Raw genomic sequence first — 27,013 nt, forward strand, 5'->3', positions numbered from 1 at the left:
GTTTCTGGACATTGGGTAAATGCCAAGGAGTGGGATTGCTGGGTCATAGTGGAGCTCTATGTTAGTCTTTTGAGGAATCGCCATACTGCTTTCCACAGTGGTTCAATGAGTTTACACTCCTACCAACTGTATAGTAGCGATCCCTCCTGGCTACATCCCCACCAGCATTTGTTATAAGATTTCTTGATAATGGCCTTTCTAACTGAAGTGAGGTAGAATCTTAGAGTTGTTTTGATTTGTATTTCTTTTATGGCCAGAGATGTCATGTGTCTATAGGCCATTTTTATTACCTCTTCAGAGAAGTCCTTGTGATTGCTGTTCTTAATGTACTAGGCATTCTTTTCTCTTTTTTTTTTCTAATTATGGTTAATCTCATGAGGTTACTGTATCTGAATTTATATACTGGCATACTGTATATACTGTATATACTGGTTAATCTCATGAGGTTACTGTATCTGAATTTATATACTGGCATACTGTATACCTTCCCTATTTGAAATAGGGAAGGGAAGGGAAGAGAAGGAGGAAAACAAGATGACTGGAAGGGGGAAGGGGAGGCAAAGGGGGACAAAAACATGAGAGGGGGTATCAAAGTTAGAGAAATAATGTACCCACCACATGACTAACTGAATTGATGATGTTGGGCTCCAATTCTAGTTAATGAGTAACATTAATGTACACTACTGTGCCTCTCCCATTTTCCATTATTTGTCTGGGAAAGGCTTTCTATTATCTATCTAAATTATTACCATTTTAATTCACTTGAATATTTGTTCCTAAACAATTTTTAGAACAATACTTACATAATTTAAATGAATTCTGCCCTTACTTTAATTGTCCAATAAAGGAAAATTTCCATGGTTTTATATCTGTTTATGACCTTATATGATATAGTTTACAGAACATGTACATGTGATTATGTACATAATTTGTGATTTTTTTTTTTTGCCAGTCCTGGGCTTGAGCTCAGGGCCTGAGCACTGTCCTTGGACTTTCTCAAGGCTAGAGCTCTACCACTTGAGCCTCAGCACCACTTCCAGCTTTTTCTATATATGTGGTACCAAGGAATGGAACCCGGGTCTTCGTGCATGCTAGGCAAGCACTTTAACCACTAGGCCAAGTTCCTGGCCCAATTTGTGATTTTTAAATGTGACATTTTTGCCAATACTTTTCCAGGCCTGGTACTTTTTGCTTTCTGCACAATATGGTAAGGGATTATCATAGAGGAGGAGAAGGAGGAGGAGGAGGAAAAGAAAGAGGGGGAATTCTTCTTTTGTAAGAGGAAGCAGAAATAGCTGATAATGGTTTGTCTAACTCTACCAGGTACCATGAAAGCCATGTGAAGAAAACTGCTTAGGAAAGAGACAGTGCCCACTGGTTGAAACATTTCATCATCAATAAAGTGAGGACTAGGGATTGTCTATGGGATGCAATAGAAGCTATGTTGGTGGGTTGATGCTTGAGACAATGAAAGAGAGGGAAGGAGAATTTGAAACAGTCTTTTGGGAAAATTGATATAAAGGAAAACAGGAAAATGAGACACAACTAGAATACAATGTAGGATTTAAAAAAAGTGGACTTTTGTCTCTCTTTTGGTTAGAATAGAGGGTGATTGGTAATAGGGAAGGGAAGGATTGCATAAAAATTTGGCAAATAATACAATGCTTTAGCTTCTGTCTCCATAAAAATGATCTCATGGGCTGGGAATTTGGCCTAGTAGTAGAGTGTTTGCCTAGCATACACGAAGTCTCGGATATCACATATATACAAAAGCCAGAAATGGTACTGTGGCTCAAGTGGTAGAGTGCTAGTCTTGAGGAAAACCCAAGGACAGTGCTCACATCCTGAGTTCAAGCCCTAGGACTGACGAGAGAGAGAGAGAGGGGGGGGGGAAGAGAACCCCCACAATTGGTTTTAGCTCCATAATTACCTTGCTTACTTTGTACCATCCAGCTTCAGTTTCTACCCCCCACCCACCACTGGTTTTTTTTGTGTGTGTGAGGATGCCAGTACTGGTCCTTGAACTGGGGGCCTAAATGTTATCTCCTAGCTTTATCACTCAAAGCTGGCACTCTGCCACTTGAACCCAAGCTTTACTTCTGACTTTCTGGTGGTTTATTGGAGGTAAAGAGTCTTTTCTGCCTGGAGTAGCTTCCAACCATGATCTTTAGCTCTCAGCCCTCTGAGTAGCTAGGAAGGTATACAGGAGTCAACCACTAGGGCCCAGCTTTAGTTTTTCATTTTGCTAAAACATTTTTTGTATAGAATTTATTCAATTCACATACTGTTACATTCATTTTTGCTATTTACTATCATGAGTCAGGTGACATCTCAGAAGTACTTACAAGATCAATGTGAAAAGACAAATCTTTTTTTTTATGTATCTTTCCTGGAAAATTGATAGATTTTGTTCAATTTACTCTGAAATTTTAGATTCAAGTATTGCAGTGTCTGATTCCGGCCTTCAGATGACAAATAGCAATCACTGAGAAAGGGGCTTCCAGACTTCTTCAATAAAGGCTATGCAATCTTCCGATTGTAACCACTCCAAGGCTCAAATTACACCGTAGACCAAAGGACCCAATTTTCCCAGCTTCCAGTCCTCTTTGCCAATGCCATTATCTTTTGTCACCTGCTCTGGTCGCTCACTAGGAAAATCTTCACTTGCCCAATATTCTGGCCATTAGCAATTTGAAATTTCACCCCCGAGAATGCTACTTACAGAGAATGGGGTAATTTTCAATCCATTTATTGGACTCTTTGTTCTTAAAAAAATTATTAGGTCATTTGCTTGCATCCTGATTGCCGAAAGTGAATTGGCCATTAGTGGAAGAATATTAGCAGCTAAGTGCAGTCTGCACTAGAACATTCTCAAAGACCACTGGGTTTTCATTGGGGGAAAGAGAGGATTGGTGTTTACTGTTTATTGTGTTGTTCAATTGCATACATTTCCCCTGGCGCTGGCCTTTCAAAGCATTGAGAATAGGTTTTGAAAACTCACCAGGATGGGCATAAGCAAGATGGAAATGTAGCTAGTGAGCAGGAGTAAGAGCTGGGAACAAGGATTTCAGTTGCCTCATGATCAGGCTGATGACCCTTCTTCAGTGAATTATTCTCCTTGCCTGAGCTTTGGAGTTCAGCATAAAAAAGAAAAACAAACCAAGTATCAATTCACTCTATATACAAATATTAGTCCTGGAACAAATATTGCAATAGTGCCAATCAGAGCTTTTGATGTTCTTTTATCAGACCCCATAGTAAACACTGCTTCTTAAATGACTGCCTTTTCTATAAATGTTCTTCACAATAACATAGGGGTTTAACTTGCTCTTTGGCTTTGCCCAAGAGGAAACTGAGGCCTAAAGCAATTGTGCCTTGTTCAAGGAGACTGGTTGGCAGTGCTGGAAAGAATTCTTTCTTCTCCTTCTTCTCCCTCACAGTGTTAAAGCAGATCACTGTACGCTACTCCCCGATGGTGCAAGACCCAGCTCAGAGCGACTTCTACCTTCTCCTTCCTGGGCAAGAAAGAGGATCCCTTATAAATGTTTAACCCTCCTTCCTCTGCAAAATCGTTATGCTGGGACTGAAGACAGGAGGGGGTTCTGGTACTGGGTTTCCAGAACTCCCCAAACCCCAGAAGCGGTTCCATTGGAGAGGAAGTCTGGTGACACTGGACTGGGTTGGTTGGTGTATTTGTTGTTGTTGTTGTTTGGCTTATTTTTTTTTGTCTTGTGTCTTGGTTTGGTTTGTATTTTGAAAGTGTCTACATAGAGAAGCTTCATAATTTCAATTATCTTGCCCCCACATTCTGAATGCTGATATTATAAGCATGTATGCCACTACACAAGGTTCTACAATGGAGGGGGGTTTCCCCCATGATTCCCAGAGTCTGATTAGAGTCCACCCTTGATATTTTAGGCATATCTCTGGCTACTGCAGCCCTTGTCACTTGAGGTGCCATTGGTCATCTTGTCTCCATCTCCCAGTAGGCTTGAACACTGAGCTCAGGAACATGTCAGCCTTTCCTGGCACCTTCCCGCCACTTAGCACAAACCTGGCATGTTGTTCATGGTCCGTGCTTGTCAAGTCAGTGACTACATCTGACTCTTCTGATTCACAAGTTTGAATCAAGGTTTTTGCTTGGATCACTGTCATCCTTTTCTGGGGGTTTGCTTTGTGTTGGGGTTTGTGATTAGCACTGCCCACCTCACCAGCTTGTGAGGACACTGCGGACTCTTGTCTCAGTACTAAGAAAGTACTGAGATGAAAGTGGAGCTGTGGCTGAAAGTGGTAGAGTGCTAGCCTTAATTGTTTGTTTAGTTGTTTTTTCTTTCTTTCTCAGGTTGCATGAATTCTGGCCTATCTTGGTTTCCTATGAATTTATGTGGTCTCACTCCTCTTCCCTCTCCTTCTCTCCTTTTGTCTCCTCATCTCTTCTACTTTTTAAATAATTTTTGTTCTGATTTTTTTTTAGCAAGACTAGGCATTGAATTGAGAACCCTGTGTACAGTAGACATATTTACTACCACTTAAAAATGTCCCCCACTCCATTCCTTTCTCCTGATCTTTATGTAAAACTCATATCTAGAATACTTCTTTTTTTTCCCCCTGAATCTTTGTGTAGAACCATGGTGGATAAGGGGGATGACAGAGTAAAGATGAAGTATAAGGTTATATTTCCTGTGTCCCCTCAAAAATTCTTATGGTGAGTTTTAACCCCCTCATATCTCAGAATATGATTGCATTTGAACACAAGGTCTTCGTGGAGGTAATTAAGTGTAACAAATGGTGCTGCTGCAGGGAACCCATGTCATCTGCCCTGTGTTGGTGCAAGAAGAAATTTGATTCCATACAGACACCGACAATGAGCAGCCCTCTGACTCTAGAGACACCCAAGAAGCTGACACCTTCCGATTCAGGAGAGAGGCCTTGGAGAGTTCAAACCTGCCTTAGCCTTGCACTTCTTGCCATCTCAGAGCTGCGAAATGATAGATTCGGGATCTATTTTTCTCCTTTCTTTCTTCTTTTTTTTCCTCCTCCCTCCCCCCCTTCTCTCTTTCTCCCATCCCTTCCCTTCCTTTCCCTTCTCTTCTCTTCTCTTCTCCTGCTTTCCTTTCCTTTATATTCCCTTCCTTTGTTCCCTTCCTTCCTTTTTCTTTTGTTTTCTGGGATTTAGAGGCAGGGTTCATGCTTGGCAATAGGTACTCAACCACTTGAGCCATACTACCAGTTCTAAGTGTCTGTTGTTTAAATCCAGTGTGTGACATTTTGTCATGGTAACCACAGGAAACTAATAAATTACTCAAAGATAACTGTTGGCCCCTACCTTTTTATTCTTGACAGAGAATCTCATGGGCTAGACAAAGAAAGAGGCCTAGTAAGGGAAGAGTACGAAGACCAATGAAGTGACCCACAAGTCACCACTGACCTTTTGCTGCTGTTCCTGCCGTGGGTCCTGTCATAGCGGTGCCTGTCGTGTTACTCCCTTTGGCCTAGAGCCCTCTGCAGCCCCAGGAGGGCCGGAGACCTGTCAAAGGTGAAGTAAATCTTGTGTTCTCTACACTCAAGAGAATTTGAAATCTAAAACATCATAGATAAAATTGAAAGCAATTTGATTGAATTGAAAATCAGGCTGAGATGAATGAAGTAGTAAAAACAGGAAAGGCATGGAAAAGCCATAGGCACTAGATGGACGTGCTAACTAAAAAAGGGGAGAAGAACCAGGTACTGTGGTTCACGCCTGTAACCCTAGCTACTCAGAAGGCTGAGAACTGAGGATCACAGTTTAAAGTCGGCCAGGCAGCAAAGTCTAAGATACTTAGCTCCAATTAATCACCCCCGGGGTTGGTGGTGGAGAAAGCCAGCTCAAGCGATAGAGTGCCAGCCTTGAGTGAAAATGCAAAGGGACAGCAGGAAGCTCTGAATTCAAGCTCCATTACTGTCACCAATAAATAAATAAAGAAGGGGAGAGGTAGAAACTGCAAAGCTAACAACGATAGAGGAAGTAAAATCAGCTCAGGTAAATCATTAATAAATGTCTGTTTCTTGTGTACACACACATACCAGTGTAACAGAATATTTCCTAAACTTTTCTGGTTTGGGGGAACAGAAATAAACCAACCCAGCCTCTTCCATTCAGAATGATAGAGCACAGTACGCACTGCAGGCTATTTAAGCTTCTGTTGGGCCCTGCTACACACAAAAAGCCACCTGTGGGAGATATGTGATTTTCATTGCAGCTAACAGAATTCCAAATGAATGAGATCACGACATGTGTATAAAAACAGGACTGTTGGTTTCAGGCCCACATTTATAAAGTGGGCCAGTTTTAAGAGGGAAGCTGTGATTATAGCCACCAAATATATGGAATAACATATCCCATGTAAAAAACAACACAAAACAAAAAACATGATGTATTGCCACACAATCAGAACTCACTCCTTGTACTGTGTGAGCATAGAGAAGGCTAACTTAGATTCTTTCCAAGTGGGACTTACAGATGTGTTAGTTATTTCTTTTTGTTCTGTGTACGAGAAAGAGAAAGAGAGAGAGAGAGAGAGAGAGAGAGAGAGAGAGAGAGAGAGAGAGAGAGAGAGAGAGAAGGGGGGAGGCAAGGGCAAGGGCAAAAGATTACATGTATTTTAGGTTTTACAACAAATGTGCTTAATTTTTGAAACCAGAAAAATAATATAATGGTATAATATTAAAAATATACTTTCTTTTTTTTTGTTGTTCTAATGATCAAACCCAAAGTCTCATGCATATTATTTTTTTCCTTAAAGGAGAGACTGTCAGATCTGGAGTCCTGGCTCTAGTGTGAAAGCACCAACTGAGCCAAAAGAGAGAGAGTTTTAGTTATTTAAAAAAAAAATAATTAGGGGCCGGGAGTTTGGCCTAGTGGTAGAGTGCTTGCCTAGCATGCATGAAGACCCGGGTTCGATTCCTCGGTACCACATACATAGAAAAAAGCCAGAAATGGTGCTGAGGCTCAAGTGGTAGAGCTCTAGCCTTGAGAAAGTCCAAGGACAGTGCTCAGGCCCTGAGCTCAAGCCCAGGACTGGCAAAATAAATAAATAAATAAATAAAAAATAATTAAACATGGCAAGGATCCCACTTGTCATGTCAAGTTCTTTTTTGACTCCTGCCTCTCCTGAGCAATGCTCCTTCTGCCTTCCTATTCTCAGATTACTCGTGGAGAGAAGATGGAGGAAGAGCAATAGGAAAAGAAGGTGGCCTTTATTTGCACTGAACTTGTAAACTTGAACAAATTCTTTGACACCTGTTATCAAGCACATCTGCAGGAGAACCGGGAATAACAAAAAAGGCATTCAGAGGCAGTGATGAGGGCACTAGGTTCCAAAGTCAAGGTTGCCCTGTTTGGTGAGTTTACTCATTGGCTGTGGGGTTTTCTTTTCTTTCTTAATACCCAATACATTCACTCAATTCATTAATTTAAATACAGAAAATGCTTTACAGTGTGACCTTTTCGGGTCTCTCTTCTGTGCTGTGTTCATGTCCCAACTCATTGCTTTTCTTTTTTTGTTTTCATTTTTGCCAGTCCTGAGGCTTGAACTCGGGGCCTGGGACTTGAATTCCTTGGACACTTTCTGCTCAAGGCCAGGCCACTTGAGCCACAGCATCACTTCCAGCTTTTCCTGTGTATGTGGTAGTGAGGAATTGAACCAGGGCTTCTTGCATGCTAAGCAAGCACTCTACCACTAGGCTATGCCCCCCGCCCCCCGACTCATTACTTTTCTTCTATGTGTATTCTCACTAACACTAGGAGTCAAAAGTTTTATAATTAATTTAAAATATGACTCTAAACTGGACACTGGTGGCTCACACCTATGATGCTAGCTAGTCAGGAGACTGAAAACAAGGACCATAGTTCAAACCAATTCCAGGCAGGAAAAAGTCTGTGAGACTTTTAATTAATCACCAAAAATCAGGAAATGGAGCTGTGGTTCAAGTGGTAGACCATCAACCTTAAGCACAAAAGCTAAGTGACAGTGTCCAGGTGCTGAGTTTAAGCCCCATTAATGACACATACAAACAAAAAAACTAAAACGCAACTCTAAAGTATATTTCTTTGTGTTCCAGCCCAGAAATATTCACATGAGAGTGCAAAGGAAATAATGAGGATATGGATGTGGTCAGCTATGCAAAGAACCAATTCTTGGGCAGTAGTAGGTAGTATGATTGTCTTAATATAATCCATGCATTGTCTGGCTTTCTTTGAATGATACACAGCCTTAAATTATGACTTAAAACTATTAAACTAGGTTTACAAGGCAAGACCACTACTATCAGATATAATATCTACAATAAATTAATCAATCAACCTTCTTTCAGTAGGTGCAAATGTCACAACCATTAGTCCAAATTAATTGGGCTTTAGTAATATGCTTTCTACAATGCAATGTACTTACTGAGCTAGGAGAGAACTCTAGGTCTCCAGAAGGTCTAAGGTAGTTTCAATGAATTAGGAAACGTGAATGAGACTTTGCAAAGGCTTTTGGGAGTTTGGTGATTACCATCTTTCTTTCCATCTACTTGAAAACAAGTATGATAAAATAATGGAATGGACTTTTTTTTTTTTTTTTTTTTTTTTGCCAGGCTTAGGGCTTGAACTCAGGTCCTGGGCACTGTCCCTGGACATGTTTTTGCTCAAGGATAGGACTCTGCCACTGCCACTTGAGCTACAGTGCCACTTCTGACTTTTCTTATGTATGTGGTACGGAGGAATCAAACCCAGGGTTTCGTGCATGCTAGGCGAGCACTCTACCACTAGGCTAGTTCCCAGCCCTGGAATGGACTTCTATAGTATTGTTTTGCATAAATAATATTAATTTATGGGTTATATTTTCATGTGATTAGTACAATGTCCTTGAACAATTTAGCCTATGTGAAACATTTGCTTTATTTTATTATCTATGTATATTACATATACTATGTTATAAGTTTTGTATTTAATATTACATTGTAGGGGCTGAAGCATTGTTTACTGGTAGAATATGTGTGTAACATATGTGAAACCCTGGGTTAAATCTCCAGTATTGCCCTAAATTAGCTTATAGTACTTCCTGGCTCAATATGGAGTCATTTGGTGGGTAGATTAGTTCTGGCCTGGAGGAGGGACATCATTCTAAGAAATGAATGAGGCTGAGGATTATATAGCTGAAGGGATCCCTCCCGACTTACCCCCAAATGCATCCCCTATAGGCATTTGCCATCTTCATGACAAAGGAGTACTTGACTCAAGATGGGCTGTAAATTCCCTGATAACAGCTCAGATTACAAGAGCAGTTAAACCAAGTGGAGTTACCAGAATTCCTCCCCCACCCAACCCCCCTTGGCCTGTCAGGGAATTCCCTCCCTTTCCTTTGTTGGCAGAGCAGTGGGCCAGAAGCCCACCTAGATGATAGGTCAGCTCAAACAGCGAAGGTGTCAGTGGTTGCCCCAGCCATCACTCAAGTATGTTGAGATTTCATTGGCCACCTGTGTATGGCCAAGCCCAACCACATGGCTGGTGGCCTATAAAAGTAGCCTGTGAGATTAGACAGGGTCGCTCTCTCACTCACATCTTAGAGAAGGCCCTGATAGGTCAGTATGATTCTCGATGCTAGGTGCGGAATAGAACTCTGTTTAACTTCTGCTTTTGTGTCAGACTTGTTCCTTTGATCACGGACCCTAATATTGGAGGACTGGACCCTAACAATGGCAACTAGTGGATGAGCAGAGAATGAGTGGCAGGGATTGAAAGATACTTCAGGAGGTAGGTACGGTAGTATGTACCGATAATCTCAGCCCATTGCAGGACCCTGCCTAAAAAATAAAAGGGCATTGTAGAACTTCAAGTGTGCACAAGGGTTAATTCCTACATAGGAATCATTTATAAATATGTTGAAGTCTTCTAAAGGGAAAACTAAAGTTAGAATCAGGATGGAAGACAATGGTAAAGGTCTTAGAAAAATGTGACAGAACAAATGGACAGATTTTTTTTGGTGGGGTGGTCAGTTGTAGGACTTAAACTCTAGGCCTAGACGCTGTCCCTACATTCTTCAGCTCCAGGATACTGCCCTACCCTTTCAGGCACAGCCAACTTCCTGTTTTCTAGTGATTAATTGGAGATAAGAATCTCAAGGACTTTTAGGCTTTTGAACTGCAAACGTCAGATCTCAGCCTCCTGAGTAGCTAGGATTATAGGTGAGAGCTCCTGCCCTGGGCTAAAAGGACAGATTTTTTAGAAAGAATGTAGAAACTAATGAGGACATTGAAGACAAATGTCTGAATAAGTTTGATTTACGACTGGGAACAGGAGCATTTATACATTTAAATCACTTTGTTTTACATCAACATAGAAGACTTAAGAAGCCCGCACTGATGATAAATACGCTAAACCATTGCAAATTAATCTGAATTGAACTTCTACTGGAGAGCCTGGGCTGGTCAGCCTCTCCTACCGAGCAGGGGTCAGATGAAATACTCTGAGCTTTGAGAAGCAAATGAAATTTTCTGGAACTCTAGGGCAAGTACAGTGGGGTGGATATTTTCTATCAATTCAAGCACTGCTCAGGTGATTCCTTAGAAAGCTCATTTTAGAGTTCTGTGCAATTATTACTCCCCAGATGAGAACACAGCCTCTTTCCTCCATCTTTTCCCCAAGGCTTACTAATAGGAGACCCTGGCAGCTCACAGTGTTCCTGGAGGGTGAGAAAACAAGTGAAAGGTGTTGGTTGTTGATGAGACTGTCATAGCTTACTGGGTGAATAGCCTGGCACTGGAAAATGCTCATCTCTCTCCTTTGTCCCTAAGAATTTCAGTCAGCCGCTTTGGCTTTCTCTCTAGCCACATGGGGAAAAGATGGCCCTAAATGAATACGATTTACACTGGGCTTCTCAGAAGGTACACTTGGTGGGAGAAAGACAGTTGATATTAACTAGTTCATATTAGTTTACTTTTTGTACAATTTGTGAAGACTGATTATTGGACCATCCAAACCACTCACCTGAAGGGTTGCATTGACAAGTCAAGAAGCAGGATTCTAACCCAGCCTAAAGACCCTCGATATAGTGATTTTGTTGTCTCTGGGTGAAAGCAGAAGACATTGCAAAGACAGGGCAGGTGGCAGTTTGGGACCTCTACCTGTTTTTTCTCACCATCAGAGAAAGGATTCAGAGATGAGACAAAGCATACTATGGTTTCCCTCATTTGTAATAATTAGCACACATCTAGGACTCTCCTAGCAGAGGATTACAACAGCACAAAACCTAGATATATAAGGTCATAGAGGATGAGACAAAATGAAAGGAACTCTAGGATATGGAAACAAGAGCTTTATCTGTGTGATTGTTGTTTTTAATGTACTATGTTATTTCTCTTCTCTTTTTTTGCCCTTTGGTTAATCTCATATTGTTACTGTATCTGACTTTGTTACCTGGTATATTGTATATACGTTTATTTGTTTATTTGAAATAGGAAAGGGAAGGGGGAAACAAGATGATTGGGAGGAGGTGGGGGAAGGAAATGGGGATAAAAACATGAAAAGGGCTAGCAATGTGTGAGAAGTAATGCACCTACTACCTGACGAATGTAACTGTAACCTCTCTATGCATTATCCTGACAATAAAAAAAAGGGTGTGTGTGCTTCTCAAGAAACAATCATCAGGACTTTGGATGTTGTCTGATGGACACACTCTAATGAGAAGGAAGATTGTTTATGAGTAGGAAGTTAGTGGGATTCCAAGAATGTTTTGAGATTCTCTGAGGATACGGTTTCCTCCCCTTTTCTGACCTTATATGGGGTTTTTAGATGTGTCATAGTATTAGATGCATGGTGGGATATACCATTTTGTAAGGCTAATAACAGGGAGATGTCATTACCATGAAACAAAAGACACCTAGTAGTTGTCACTCAGCCATGTTGACCACAGCCAGTTTAAGGCGGTCTTAATATTTTTTCCTGCTTTTACTATTTTCTAACTATCCTTTTTACTACTGACTTGTTTTAAACCAATGGCATGGTCTTGTAATGTCTTGCAGTAGTGCAGTTTTGCAATTGACTCCACTCCATGTAACTAAACCATGAAACAGTGCTTCCTGAAGGGGAAATTTGGCTCAGATTTTGAGCTATTGCCTTTTTTTGTTTTTTGGTCAGTCGCAGTTCTTGAACTCTGAGTCTGGTCTCTGTCCCTGAGCTCTTTAGCTCAAGGCTACTGCTCTACCACGTTGAGTCATATCACCACTTCTGGTTTTCTGGTGGTCTCATAGACTGCAACCAGATCAGGTGCAGTCTCTCTGATCCCAACCAGGGGGTTCACCACGGAGTGTACCCCAATAAACTTTCTTCTACTTGCCTAATTTCTTCGTGTGCTCTTTTCTCACCTAAAACTTTACACTTGCCTTTTTTTGTTGTTGCTTATTTTTTCTGTTACCACTTGAGCCATACCTTTACTTAAGGTTTTTTGTTCTGGTTAATTGGAGATAATTCTCATATTTGTCTGCCAGGGCTGGCTTCAAACTTCATTCCTAAAATCTTAGACCTTTGAGTGGCTAAGATTATAGGCATGAGCCACCAGTACGCAAGCTATTTTCCTCAACACAGATATTATGCACGGAGCCATATGGGGCATCTTCTCAAGAGATAGATCATCCAGACAAAAGAAGGTCAATAAATCTAAATAAATCTAAATCAAGCTGTACCATAGTTCAAATGGACAAAAAAAAATGTAGGCTGAGAAAGAAATTAGGAAAACGACTCCATTTGCCATAGCCTCAAAAGCTAAAATATCTAGAAATAAACCTAATCCACAAGGTTAAGACCTCTCAAATGTTTTATTATGAAACTATAATAAAAACCTATATATAATAAACTGTAGTCAACATTGTATTAAGTGGGTACAAAACCTGAAACTATTTCTTACAAAACCAGGAACAAGACCGGGTACATATTTATCTCTGTGCTTATTAAATTCTTGGCCAAAGCATTAAGTCAAGAGAAAGCAATAAAAGCATTACAAATAGAGCAGAGTGCCAGGTGTAAGTCACACTGTAATCCTAGCTACTTGAAAGGCTGAGATATGAAGATCAGTCAAAAACCAGCCTGGATAGGAAAGTTGTGAGGCTAACGAACCATCAAAAAGCTGGAACTGGAGCTGTGGCTCCTTCTGGAGTGTCACCCTTGAGTAAAATCTTAGGAACATGCCCAGGCCCTGAGTGGATGCCCAAGTAACCAGCACATACAACACAAAAATATGCATAGATGAATACAGAAAAACATCAAAGGACACGTTCAGGAAATAAAAGTTATCATGAAAAATCTTCATGACCCTCCACCTCCGCTCAGTCATCTAGAATCACAAGGCCCAGATTTGCCATGAGAAATTTCAGAAGTACTTCCAGTGCCCAAACCAGCACTTAGTCAAACATATTTAAACATCTAGTCAAAACCTAGATAACCATAGAACAGTATATGACTATCATCTAAAACTTTTATTCAGTAAGAGAACATAGTAGTTTGATGGTGGAATCTGTCTTTAAGTAGATGCACTCACCAAACCAAACTAAGATTATGTGTAAATTATTGAAATATATGTGGATATATACACTTCAATAATATATGTATAACATACAATATACATATGTATCCTTAGATAATTTTATATTACATGCCCAAAAGCAGGTTCTTTTAGTTTCTTCTTTTGAAATAGTGACAAATTCATAAGAAGTTGGAAAACAGAACAACATCATAATAAAATAACAACAAAAGCAAATATACAGAGAGGTGTCATGTGCCTTCCTCCAGCCATCCCTTGTGTTAAGATTTTTAAATAGCTGTAACATAATACCAATACTGTAAGAATGACATTGATATGCTCTGATATGCTCCACTGAGATCATTCAGATTTCATCCATTTTATAAGCACATGAGTGTCGGGCAGTTCTGTGCAACTTTGCTTTGGGTGAAAGCTTCATGTAATCACCAACACAATTAAGGTAACAAGTGAACAATCATCACAAGGCAGCCTCTCTCAGCCCTTCAATACCCACTTCCCTCACCAATGTCCAGACTCTAGTCCCTGGCAAACCCTCTTCTGTTCACCATATTTACAAATTTGCAATTTCAGGAATGTTATTTAAAGGGAATAATAATTTTTTTAAAGGTGGGCACCTGGGGCTCATGCCTAAAGTCTTAGCTACTCAGGAGGTTGAGATCGGAGGATTTTGATTTGAACCTAGCCTGGCAGGGAAATCTGAGACTCTTCTCTCCAACTAATAAGCCAAAAGCTGCAAGTAAAACTTTGGTTTAAGTGGTAGAACACTCTCTTTGAGCTCAAAAGCTCAGGGACAGCACCCAGTCCTTGAATTCAAGACAAAGAACTATAGAAAGAAGGAAAGGAGGGAAGGAAGGAATCATGGGGATAGTAGCTTTCGGGTCTGGCTTTTTCTATTTAGACTTCCTGAGATCTATCAAGCCCAACCAGTTGATTACATCAGTGCTCTTTGTGCATTGTGGGTATCAGTACATCAGTGTTGTACATTAAAGTTCTTTCTGTTTTATTGCTGAGTAGTGTTCCTTGACAATACTCCAGTTTGTTTAACTGTTATGCAGTGAAGGATTGTTTCTGTTGGCTCTTATGCATAAAGCAATTATAAATACTTGTGTATATGCTTTGCATATGTATATTTATTTATTTGCATGTGTGTGTATTGGCACTGGGCCTTGAGCTCGGGTCTGGGTGCTGTCCCTTAGCTTTTTCATTCAGGGTGATCTATAACTTAAGTTCCACTTTCAGCTTTTTGCTGGTTAATTGGAGATGAGACTCTTATGGATGTTTCTGCTGGCGTTGATGTCAAACTGTGATCCTTAGCTCTCAGCCTCCTGAGTAGCCAGGATTACAGTCATGAGCCACTGGTACTTGGTTGTAAGTTTCTATTTCTTGAAGGTGAATACCATAGTACAATCTCCTGGGCCCAGAGAAGCTGTACCATTTTATATTGTGCTTACAGAAGAGGAAAGACATACTCTGTACTTTTCACATTCCTTAGTGGGAATAGACCCCACTAATAAAAGACAGATTAACAAGAGAAAACCAAGCAAATTCATTCACGTGTACACCTAAGACACATATATTAGATAACCAGGAAGATCTCATCTCTGAGGAAATCTCAGAGATGACTTTCAATTCGGGCTTAAATACTGTACCTACTACAATAAAGAAAGATATGGGGCCAGCCAGTCTGGGGCAAATACCCAGCAAAAGCCTCCATGCACAGTTTGTCATATAGGTTAATGCCAGTGCCTTCTGCATAGATAACAGATTCATTGTTTTCCCCTTCTTTCTTATGAACAGAACTTTACATAGGAAAATTGTTCTTACAAGGTGGTTACTTGGTTCTAATTCTAGAACTTCTATGTCTTGCAAGTTTCTCAAAATTTGAGCTGATTAGCTCTAAGTAATCCCCTAGAGCTATGTCCTCCAGTCTTTTTCTCTTTTGTTATTTTATTAGTTTCTTGATTTTATTTTTCAAGGCTGTCCTATGCCACGATTCATCCTTCTATTTAGGCTCCCTAAGTAACTAGGATGACAGGCACATGCCACTATGAGCAGCTTTTATTGACTGAGATGGAGTTGTGCGAATTTTTTGCCCAGACTAGTCCCAAACTACAATCCTTTCAATCCCTGCTTTCAATAGATTACAGGCATGGACCACCATATCCCACTTTCATATTTTCTCCAGCTTCTCCTTAGTTTTCACTTATATCCCCCTAATCTTTGCAAAGCAAAACTTTCTAATTTTGATGAAAATTGATCAGTTTTCCTTTGAAGAATTTTGGTCTTGGTATAAGCCTAAAATCTTTTTTCCTAGTCCTTGGTCCCACAGATTTCTTTCTGCTTTTTTCCAATTTTTTTTAGTTTACATTGTGCAATGAAGTTCAAATCTTTTCACTACATGCACAAAGTCCACCCCTCTCCAGCTGCACAAATACCCTCAACCCTGATAATGAAACATCATTACCTGGGAAACTGATAAAGCAGCTGGTATATAGGTCCTAGTTCAAGCAGGAAGAGAACTGACTGTTTGCTTAGGGATTTAAATGTGAGTTGAGCTGGGCACTGGTGGCTCACCTTTATAGTGCTAACTACTTAGAAGGCTGAGATCTCAGGCTCGTGGTTTGAAGCCAGCCTAGGTAAGAAAGTCCATGAGACTCTTATCTCTGATAAACTACCCCCCCCCCAAAAAAAGAGCAGAAGATAGAACTCTTTCTCACATGGTAGTGTTAGCTTTGAGCAAAAGAAACTTAGGGAAAGCACTCCACCCCAGCATGTGTGCCTGAGTGTGCACGCACACACACATGTACACACATACACATTAAAAGGAAGTTGAAGCTAGGTGCTTTGGGCTTAAACCTGTACATCTAACTACTCAGGAGGCTGAGATCTGAGGATTATAATTCAATGCCAGTGTGGGCAAGAAAGTCAGTGAGATTCTTATCTCCAAATAATCACCAGAAACCCAGAGGTGATGCTGTGGCTTAAAGTAGTAGAAAACAGTACTATCCTTAAGCAAGAGAACTCAGGGACAGTGCCCTGAGTTCAAGCCCTATGACTGACAAAAGAAAACATAAGTTGAAGCCTGGAGATGCAGCTCAGTGATAGGGTACATGCCTAACATGCATATAATCACACACACACACACACACACACACACACACACAGTTGAAACAGTATAAAATTCTATATCACAATTGAATCTGCTTCAGATTAGTTAGTAGAAAAAGTTTATATTTTTTTAATTTGCTCTCTTGCAAGAAGAAGCAAGGCAATTTAGCATTGGATGGCTTCCAAAGCAGACATTGAAAGTGAGTAGGCCACCGGGAGCAGTGGCTCATGGCCTGTAATCCTAGCTTATCGGGAGGCTGAGAACTGACGATCACAGTTCAAAGCCAGACCAGGCACTAAAGACCATAAGACTCTTATCTCCAATTCACCACTAGAAAATGGGGCTATGGCTCAAGGGTAGGACAATAGCCTTGAGCTGAAGAGCTCAGGGACAAAGCCCAGGCCCAGAGTTCAAGCCCCATGACCACCAAAAAAAAGTGAACAGGCCAAAGATTCCTCTCATAAGCCTTTGAAATAGATAAAATTACAACCTCAAAAGGAAATGATAAGCACCCTTTCTAAGTCATGAATGTTAATAGCTCAGAACATGTCAGTCCATAGGTACTATTCTAGGATAAGCAGAAAGCTTCTTTCTAGCTTCTTTGTAGAAGTGGCATGACTGAGGAATGTCCAACCCAGTCATCTGGTCCACACATAGGCTTCTCGTGTTTCTCACTGGCTGTCTGGGACTGTTTGTTTGTATTGATGATTTTGTGTGCCTTGCAAATGAGGTGACAAATATCCAACTAATATCCAAATGCTGTTGACAAAAAAAAGAATTCCCATTTCATGTGTGATTTTTAAAAACAAGCATATGTGATTAAAAATTAGCTCAGCTGGCCGGGAGTTTGGCCTAGTGGTAGAGTGCTTGCCTAGCATGCACGAAGATCCAGGTTCGATTCCTCGGTACCACATACATAGAAAAAAGCTGGAAGTGGTGCTGAGGCTCAAGTGGTAGAGCTCTAGCCTTGAGAAAGTCCAAGGACAGTGCTTAGGCCCTGAGCTCAAGCCCAGGACTGGCAAAAAAAAAAAAAAATTAGCTCAGCTATATTGTAGAGTGTTCATCCCATGTGTTTTAAAGGTAACATTTCTGATTTCGGAGTTACGTTGTTGGAGTTTGCTCCTGTTATTGTGACAACCTAACTGAGGAAAAGAACTTAAGAGAAGAAAAGTTCATGTGGGTTCATGGTTTCAGAGAGTTCGGCCCACTTGTCTCCCTTACTATCAGAAGCATCAGGAAGGAGAGAGTGCAATCAAGCAGAGCTGTTCACTTCCTGGAGACCAGTAAGCACAGTGACAAGCACAGACATAAGATACCCTAGGCCCTGCCTCCTATGGCTCCCACCACCTCCCAATAATGTCATAAAATCATGAATGCATCAGTTTCACAATCCACTGATGAACCAGAGACCTCAGAATTCAATCACCTCCCGTAAGTCCATCAGCTGCCAGCCAAGTCACTGGCACTTGACCTCTTAATTATTTTAAAAGTTACACTTCTATAGTTTTTAAACATGCTTGCATGGTTGGGAAACAGATCTCTAGAACTTAAAAACAAAGATCTGAAACTCTATACTCATTGAAAATCAACTTCCCTTCTTCCAGCTCTGCCCACTCTTAGTAATTGCCACTGTGCTTCCTATTCTTGTTTCTGCAGTTGGTTGCTCTAGAGGCCCCCTAATAGTGGATTCATACAGTCGGGTTTTTTTTTTTTGGACAGGCTTATTTCACTTAGTATAATGTCTTTGCATATCATCTACGTGTGTCATAAGTTCCTTCCTTCGGCTGAACAACATTCAGTGGTGAGGGGACACTAATCCACATCTTTGACCCCAAACTCACATTGTTGATTATCATGCTTTCCTTCCTTCATAGTCTCTTTCAGCATCTTCCAGCGCCTTGTCTTCTCATGCAAGTTACTTGGGCAGGGTAACTGCTTTCTTTTTTGTGTCATGCCCCGTAAGTTGCTCCTCCACCACAGGGAGAAGTGCATGAATCCCTTTCTTCTCTATCCCTTAACCTACCAAAAGGAGAGGCTCAGTCAAGTCACCCAGAGCCATGTGGAGGGAACAGAAGCCCAACTTCCTCCTACAGCTAGAGACACCTACAGACATCTCAGGGAAGTCAGTGGCCACTAATACATCCTCGAAGGCTGAGCTCTCACAACCTAATCACTAATGGCTCTACTTCTGCTGCTGCTTTGGGGATTAAGTTTCAATGTGAATTCAAGCCACAGGATTATTGGTATGCATCATCAATACCTTACTTGGTTTTTTTTTAGCAGCCCTGGGGCTTGACCTCAGGGCCTGGGCACTGTCCTTGAGCTTTCTCAAGGCTAGTACTCTACCATTTGAGTCACAGCACCTCTTCTGGCCTTTCTGTGTATGTGGTACTGAGGAATCAAACCCAGGGCTTTGTGCATGCTAGGCAAGCACTCTACCACTAGGCAAAATTCCAGGCCCAATATACATGTATTGAAGAAAATATTTCATGCCAAAAAACTTCCCAGGAATTTGAGAAATTACACTTTATTCTGATCTTACTATTACTGTACTTATTTTGGCAATTGCTTCCCCAGCTGATTAAGCTAAGGGTTGTACTTTAGAAATAGAAGGAGATTGATGTACATGAAAACAATTCTGTAGCTACCAGTGGGGTTACCAGCTAAAATATCACTTGTAAATCTTTCTTGCCATTCCCTGAGAAAGGCCTCTCTCTTCTTCTTGAAGTCTACAAAGGAGACTTTAAGTCAAGAGCCATAAGCCCCACTCTTCCAAGAACAGGAAGCCCAGACAGTACCCCACGGACTGGAGTCACTGCATCTTCCTGTCAGAAACCAAGATATCTGACGCTCAGCCTCCAGTTTTTGGTCCCATGGCTGTGCCACATGGAACACAAACTCCAGCTTGATCAAGTCCCACACAGACATTCACCTGCAATGCAATTCTGATATGGCAGATAAGGAGTTACACACTGGGACAAGTCTGTGGAGTATCTGCTGTATAAGATCATACAGTCCAGACATGGGATCCAATCTCAGATGAAACCTCAGTGATTGGCCTTTGAGCCTGTGAAATATAATGGCTGTGAGTCTCTGAAGAACAGACAGAAAGATTAAAGTACCCACGTTCACCCCAACAGCGGATGTCACTGAGAGGAGATGTCTATCAGCACACATGTGAGTCATGGTCCATCCAGTCACAAGAGACAACACGAAATGAAAAGCATTTGTACTCAAGGAATTTGCTTACTTTTCTGAATTCATTATAGTTACTATAATCTTCAAAGTCATGGTTGCTTTTGAGTCAAACTGTGAAATTAGTAGAATTTGACCTTTATCCTTCCATCACCCCTTCCTTCCTTCCACAGGCTTTTTTTTCCTTTTGATGGCTGCATTAATTGGAATACTATGTCAGCCATTGGCTTAAGTGAGATGGATGTTTATGACGCTAATACATAAAAATCTAAGGCGGTATAGCAATATCAGCCATGCTAGGAATAGTTTTAGGGCCTCTAATTCTTCTCTAGTTGTATGTGTCTTCAACATGTGGCTTTCATTTTCTCTTGATCCAGTGTGACTGCTCCAGATTCTGTCAATTCATTTGCATCCGTCTTGCAAGAAGAATTAAAGGGGCTCAACACCTGTAATCCTAGCTACTCAGGAAGCTAAGATCTGAGGATCACAGTTCAAAGCTTACCTGAGCAGGAAAGTTCATGAGACTCTTATCCTCAATTAGAGAAATGGAAGTGGTGCTGTGGTTCAAAGTGGTAGAGAGCTGGCCTTCAGCAAAAGAGCTTAGAGATAGTGCCCAAACCCCGAGTCCAAGCCCCAAGTCTGACAAAATAAATATATAAAATAATTAAAGGGTAAAAGGCATGTCTGAAAGTTGAACCCATTGGTGTTTGTTTATTTGTTTATTTGTTTTCTCAAGTCCACTAGCTGGAATTTCATGTGTACTCACAACATACTGCAAGGAAGGGTTGGTTCAAATCACAATAGTGATTCAGGGCTCAGAATGAAGAATGAGTAATTTAGAAACATTTTTTTCTCTATTCATCAGGTGGCACATTAGTGGTTAATTCAAGGTGAGACTACAGAGAAGTGAAAGATGACGGGGTATACCAAGAAGATGGTGGCAGGTACAGGGCTAACAGGAAAAAGACCCTCCAACTTGGAAAGGAGAATCCATAAGTAAAAGAGAAAAATTAGGGCTTCTGAGAGAGGGAGACTGTAGTCACTCTTCCTCCTGTTGACTCTAAACCTATCTGACCTGTTGGCAGCTTTGCTAGCTACACAGGTACATTCTGGGAATTCCTGGAAGTTAGTTTCACAGCAAGTGACTTACTTTGTTGAGTCCAAACATGTTGTGCCCAGTTTAAATACCACAGTTCAAGTAAAATAAACAGTTCTCATCATAGCAGCAGAACCCAGCAGTATCTGGCCCATCCCTGCCCCTGCCCTTCTCCGAGTGACAACCATACTGGTCTCCTGTTGTTCAAAAGCAGAATCTGTTTTATTTTGCTTAACATAGCATCAAATACATTCATATATCCATATGTCAGCACTCGTGTGTGTGTGCCTATGTATGTGTATTGGGGCTTGAATTCAGGGCCTGAGGTGCAGCCTTCACATTGTATAAATGTGAAGGCTGGCTCTCTACCACTTCAGCCACACCTTCACTTCTAGTTTTTGTTGGTTACTTGGAAATAAGAGATTCATGGAGCTGAGTACGGTGGTTCACGCCTGTAATCCTAGCTATTCAGGAGGCTGAAATCTGAGGCTCATGGTTCAAAGCCAGCCCAGGCACTAAAGTAAGTGAGATTCTCATCTCCAAGTAATCACTAGAAAATAGATGTAGGGCCATAGCCTTGAGCTGAAGAACTCAGGGACAATGCATAGGCCCAGAGTTCAAGCCCCATGACCCACAAAAGAGAGACAGACAGAGATGGAGGGGTGGGGGGAGGAGCGGAGATTCATGCATTTACCTATCTGGGCTGGCTTAGACTCTCAACCCTTAGATCTCAGCCTCTGAGTAGCCAGCATTACAGTCATGAGTCACTGACATTGTTGTTTTCTTCCAGTCCTGGGGCTTGAACTCAAGGCTGGGGTATTGTTCCTGAACCTTTGAGATCAAGATTAATGCTTTAGCCAGGCTCTGGTGGCCCCTACCTGTAATCCTAGCTACTTAGAAGACTGAGATCTGAGGATTACAATTCCAAGTCTGCTCAGTGAGACTCTTAATCAGTGAGACTCTTATCTCCAATTAAATCACAGAAAAAGCTGTAAGTGGCATTGGGTTTCAAATGGTAGAGCACTTATAGCACCTTGAGAAAAAGGCTCAGAGTTAAAACCTCAGGACTGGGGGGGAAAAAAGGCTAATACTCTACCATTTGATTCATAGCTCTACTTCTACTTCTGTCTTTTTGGGGGGAGAGTTGAAGTGGGGGAGAGTTGGTAGTTAATAAGCAATAAGAGTCTGAGTTTTCTTGCCCAGGCTGGCTTTGAACCATGATCCTCACATCTCAGCCTCCCAAGTAACTAGTCTAGCTAGTAACTAGCCACTGGCATCCACCAGCTTTTGTTTTTCTTGTCAAGGCTTCATACGATATATTATGATAACATGATATATCATTTGTAGGAAATGTATCTTAGGAAGAAAAAAGACAGTAATAATCTGTTTTGAACACAGAAGAAACCCATCCAGGGTCTTTCACAGTTAACACAATGTAGGGATTGGCTCAAATCCCTTCCCTTAAGGACTAGGTTTTATAAAGATGACCCTGCCCTACAGCCAGGAAGCCCAATCATTCAAACTTTTCCCATTGAATATTCGCTGGGTAATTCAGGGCTTGCAACAGAATCGTTAGTGACGTAAGTCTATTAGCAGGCAGTCAGACATACACCTGTGACAAAGTTCCAAGTTGCTGAGCCAGATCCAGGGGGATGATATCATTGATGAGCCTGGCTCATACACACTCAGGTGACCTCAAAGTGACAGAGAAGCTTTCTGTGGAAATGCCTCAATGACCTGGATGTAAAAGTAGCTGACCCCATGGGACAGCCTTGGGGACCAGTTTTTTCCTGATAGAGATGCTACTGCCTTAAAAAGAAAGGAAAAATTCCCCTAGAGGAAATGAGCCATAAATGCATTGCTGGACTAAAATGAAAGGGCTGACATCCCTACATAAAACAATGCAAGAAAATTCCAAAGGAAGTGCTCTGTCTCCACATGGGAACCACCCTGACAAATGGTAGGGTAGGGTACCAGTTAGGTGGTGTACTGGAGTGAGTCTCAAATACCAGCACCCCCTCCAAGGTACAGTACCAGTATCCTCACACATCCTCTCAATCCTTCCATATGCTTTAAATGAGCATAAAACTTCCACCTTGCTGCTCCTTTTATGTATTTATTCTACGTCTATGCACAAGGATTCACCTTGTGTCTTCAATGAGAGGAATGTGTGCTCTGTATACCAGAATCAGCCTAAGATCTCCAGTAAATATCAGATCTCACAAAAACATGAGAAGGGATAGCAATGATGGTTAAGTAATGGACCTTCTATCTGGTGACTATAATGTAACCCTTCTATTAATTACAAATATATATATAATTAATAAATATCAGGTCTCAGCCTCTGAGTAGCTGGGGTTACAGGCTTGAGCCACTTATAGAACCGACATGGAATTCTCTCTTTGCTATCAACACCTCTGGGCAAATTATTTACTTATACTACAACAGCTTCATTGATCACCTTGGGAAGATGGAGCTAATAATTCCTTCACCCACAGGCTTAGGCTAAGGGTGACATGGGCAAGTGTTTGTAAAAGTGTCTGGTTGTAGGAACGCTATGAAGTTGAGTATTTTGGACTCGCACTCTGGGCATTGTGAAGAGATCCAGAGCAGATCTAGACAATTTTTCTCCTGGCAAGAGCCCACAGCCTGGCGGGTTTAAAATAAATGTCCCATCAGCCCAGGTCAAGCTCTACAAAGAGAAGGAAGTGACTGAGAGTCACACACTATGACGTGGTCTAAGAGGGCTTGTCTCTTCTCTTGGAAGGGACAAATCTGTTAAGAGGTGACCTGTTTACTAGGCAGGTATTAATTGGATATCAATTTGAATGACTGTTACAGGAGGTGATTTGGAGAGGGGGCTGTAGAAACGATCACCTTCACTAGAGCCAAAGAGAAACTGTGACCCTTGATGGAGAAGATAACACACTAGAAGGGGGCCATTAGTCACTGGAGATTTGTCTTTATTCTAGGACCTTGGGATATAAGGTCACTGTTCAAGACCAGCAGCCTACTTTTGGGAAGTTCCCTGGCCCATGAGAATGGCTGGTGATAGAGATGGAAACATGGGGTGAAGTATACATTTGGGGATACAAAAGCCTAGGTGTCACATGGTGTTCACACATTTAGGACAAATTAACAAACAAATATCATCATTTATACAGAGCTGGGTTTGGCCATATGCTACCTATCTTGACGTGTGTGACAAATGGTATGTGTGCATTATTCAGCCACAGAAAGTAGCAGGGAACACACTCATAAATGGGCCCTAAATCCTGCTAAGGGAAAGACAGCAGTGTTGAGTGCTCCCATTTGGACAAAGTGATCTGAGTAGGAAAGTTAATGAGACAAAGTAGATGTTGCCAGGAGTAGTTGCCAGGAAACTGAGAGGTAACAGCTAAAGGGCCTGGGGTTTTGAGATAATGAAAAAGTTCAAAAATTGTTTGTGGAGATGTTTGGACAATTCTATGTACACACTGAAGGCCACTGAATCATTTTAAACAAGTAATTGAGTGGTGGGTCAATTACATCTCAATAAAGTTTCCATCTAAGGCTTGGGGAAGCAGAAGCTAGTCTAGACCCAATCTCCAACAAATTAAAGACCAAGCACTGTGGCTCATGTCTGTAGTTGTAAATATTTAGGAAGCAGAGGTTGGGAAGAATGTTGTTTGAGATCAGCTGTGGTAAAAATGTTCCTCAACCAATGAAATCTGGGTATGGGATATCCTTGTCTCGTGTCAGCTAAGCAAGAGGTGTAAGTAGAAGGATCATAGTCCCAGCTCCTCTGCTCCACACGCCCCCCCAAAAAGAATACACTTAAAAAATAACTAAAGAAATAATCTTCTACACAGATATGTATTTATATATTTAAGGTGATGTGAAAAGAGGTTCCACATTTGGAAACGTTGCTGCTCACTGCCAGAGTATCCAGTGGACATGACCACCAAGATGCCATGGTATCCCCTGACCCCAGCATCCTCAGGGAAGAGAAAGCACCATCCCTGACTCTTGACCTCTGACAGCACATGAGACGGCTCTGACTGCAGAGCTCCAAGACAGGAAGCTAAAGCCAGCTCCTTGTCACCTTTGCGGTGTGGAGTTCAGATCTGTCACCTGAACAGGGACTGAGGGTGGGACAGAAACTCCTACTCATCCCCCAGGTCTTTATTTAGATGCCACCTTCTCCAAGAAGCCCTTGGGGACTTCCAGGAATGAGTCAGGGGCCCCTCCTCTGTCATCTCAGCTGTCTTTCCCTGGCCTGTGACTGCCTGTGTTATGTCTTGCTCTGCTGAGCATTCAGCTCATTCAGCTGTGTCCCAGGCTGGGCCACAGGGGACTGCAGAGGTTTTCTGGTCTCAGCAGCAGGCATGGAGGTTGTCCTGAGGGAGGTGCTGTGGGGGCAGGCTGTGTCTGCAGGGCTGCAGGGGCCAGGAGAGCGGGGAGTTAGCCTGTCAGTGTGAGATGACTTCATCTGCCCTGGGGCCCCATCACTTTCAAGTTGCTCAAGCTTGGGTCTCTGCCTCCTTCCCCAACAACTCCAGGTTGAACCCTGAGATGACGCTTCCTGGCAGGCCACCCCTCCACTTCCCCTCAATGTGGGCGGAACAACAACCCACCAAGGCTGATACTAAGGTGTTTGTCATTGTTCTTTTCAGTGTGGAAGTTCCCTGAGGGATGCCTTTCAGGACTTGCCAGTGGATTCCTGAGGCCTCAGATAGCATGGAATCTCATGGATGCCTCTTCCTTCATCTACCTACTCACACTGGTGTTTAATTAATAACCTAGGCACCGTGAGAGATTGAAAACAGTAATCAATAATAGAAATAAAATCATAAGAATATCCTGGAATCAAACTTATATGAATATGATCTCTGTCTGCCTCTTTCAAAAGAACATCAATTCATTATCATGATGTCTTGGACAGCTACAGATCATGACTTACACTGTGGAAAGCAAGAGCATGGATGGGGGTACTGGGTGGAGAAAAGCAGACTGACACTGTACATTGTCATATAACTGATTCCTGAGTAAACATACGTGTGTATGTATAAAATATGTATGTATTGGTATATTGTATATACAATATGTATATACAAGAATATATAATATACATATAGTTTTATCTGTGGAAAAGTATATATATATATTCTGGATATATATGAATACGTTTGGTGAGCAGAAGGGTGCACACATAGCCATTTTATAGATCATGAAACAAAGTCTATGAAAGGCCAAGTGACCTGACCAAGGCAAGTGAGCAGCTGGGAGCTGGCCAGGCCTCCAGTACTGTCTCCTGAGGCCTCCTCCAGTAAATTGTGCTAACTTATAAACTGTTTTCTATCTTTGTTCCTCTAAAGATAGAATCCTCCGGGAATCCTCTGAGAGGATAGAGGGGAGGCCAGGAGAGGCTGAGGCTCTGGATCCCCCAGTTGTGAAGCCAGTTTCTTGGGGCCTGAAGGTTGTGCAAGTGAGAGAGGATGGTGTTCTTTCTGTACACACTACAAAATTAAGAACATGAAATCAGGCACAGTGTCATTAAGTTCTGGAAATACTTCCACGATGGACCTTGGTACTCTAAGCCTGTCAATTTCCCTAACATCTATTTCCTGAGTCTCCTGTTTTCCTGGGGTATAGTTTTCAAGTTACTGGGGGAAAGGTTAGATATAAAAATATCCGAAAATAAACATTGACAAGTCACTGTCACACAGCACTGCCTAGGACAAGGCACGCACAATGATCTACCAGCGTTTGATTGCCTACATTTGTGAGAAATTCATTTATTTCAGGTGAGTCATAGGAAACACGCTTGTCCAGGACTTAAATGCAGGGACTTGAGGAAGTGAAGTAAGCTTTGACTCACGGGAGGGAACTGGAGCAGCTGGGTCAGGTGTTCCACAGACATATCTGAATATGAGTGGACTTAAAGATGACTTTCCAGTGAAGCACATCTTAAAAGGGCGTGCGTGTGTGTGTGTGTGTGTGTGTGTGTGTGTGTGTGTGTGGGTGTGTGGGTGTGGGTGTGTGTGGGTGTGTGTTACTGTACCGGGGAATAAAGCT

The 27,013-nt window shown here is 41.7% G+C and overlaps 1 long non-coding RNA gene across 1 annotated transcript; it reads left to right on the top strand.

Moving 5' to 3' along the window:
* The first annotated feature begins 5,346 nt into the window (after window positions 1–5,346).
* LOC150049638 (uncharacterized) lies at window positions 5,347–25,796 on the top strand. The gene is made up of 5 exons (XR_016538863.1): window positions 5,347–5,536; window positions 7,185–7,380; window positions 8,101–8,190; window positions 24,829–25,116; window positions 25,612–25,796. It is a non-coding gene; the product is annotated as an uncharacterized LOC150049638 (long non-coding RNA).
* The last annotated feature ends 1,217 nt before the right edge of the window (window positions 25,797–27,013 follow it).

Source organism: Megascapheus bottae, chromosome 19 (assembly GCF_031878675.1).
Source record: "Megascapheus bottae isolate mThoBot1 chromosome 19, mThoBot2.hap1, whole genome shotgun sequence".
NCBI classification, from domain to species: domain Eukaryota; kingdom Metazoa; phylum Chordata; class Mammalia; order Rodentia; family Geomyidae; genus Megascapheus; species Megascapheus bottae.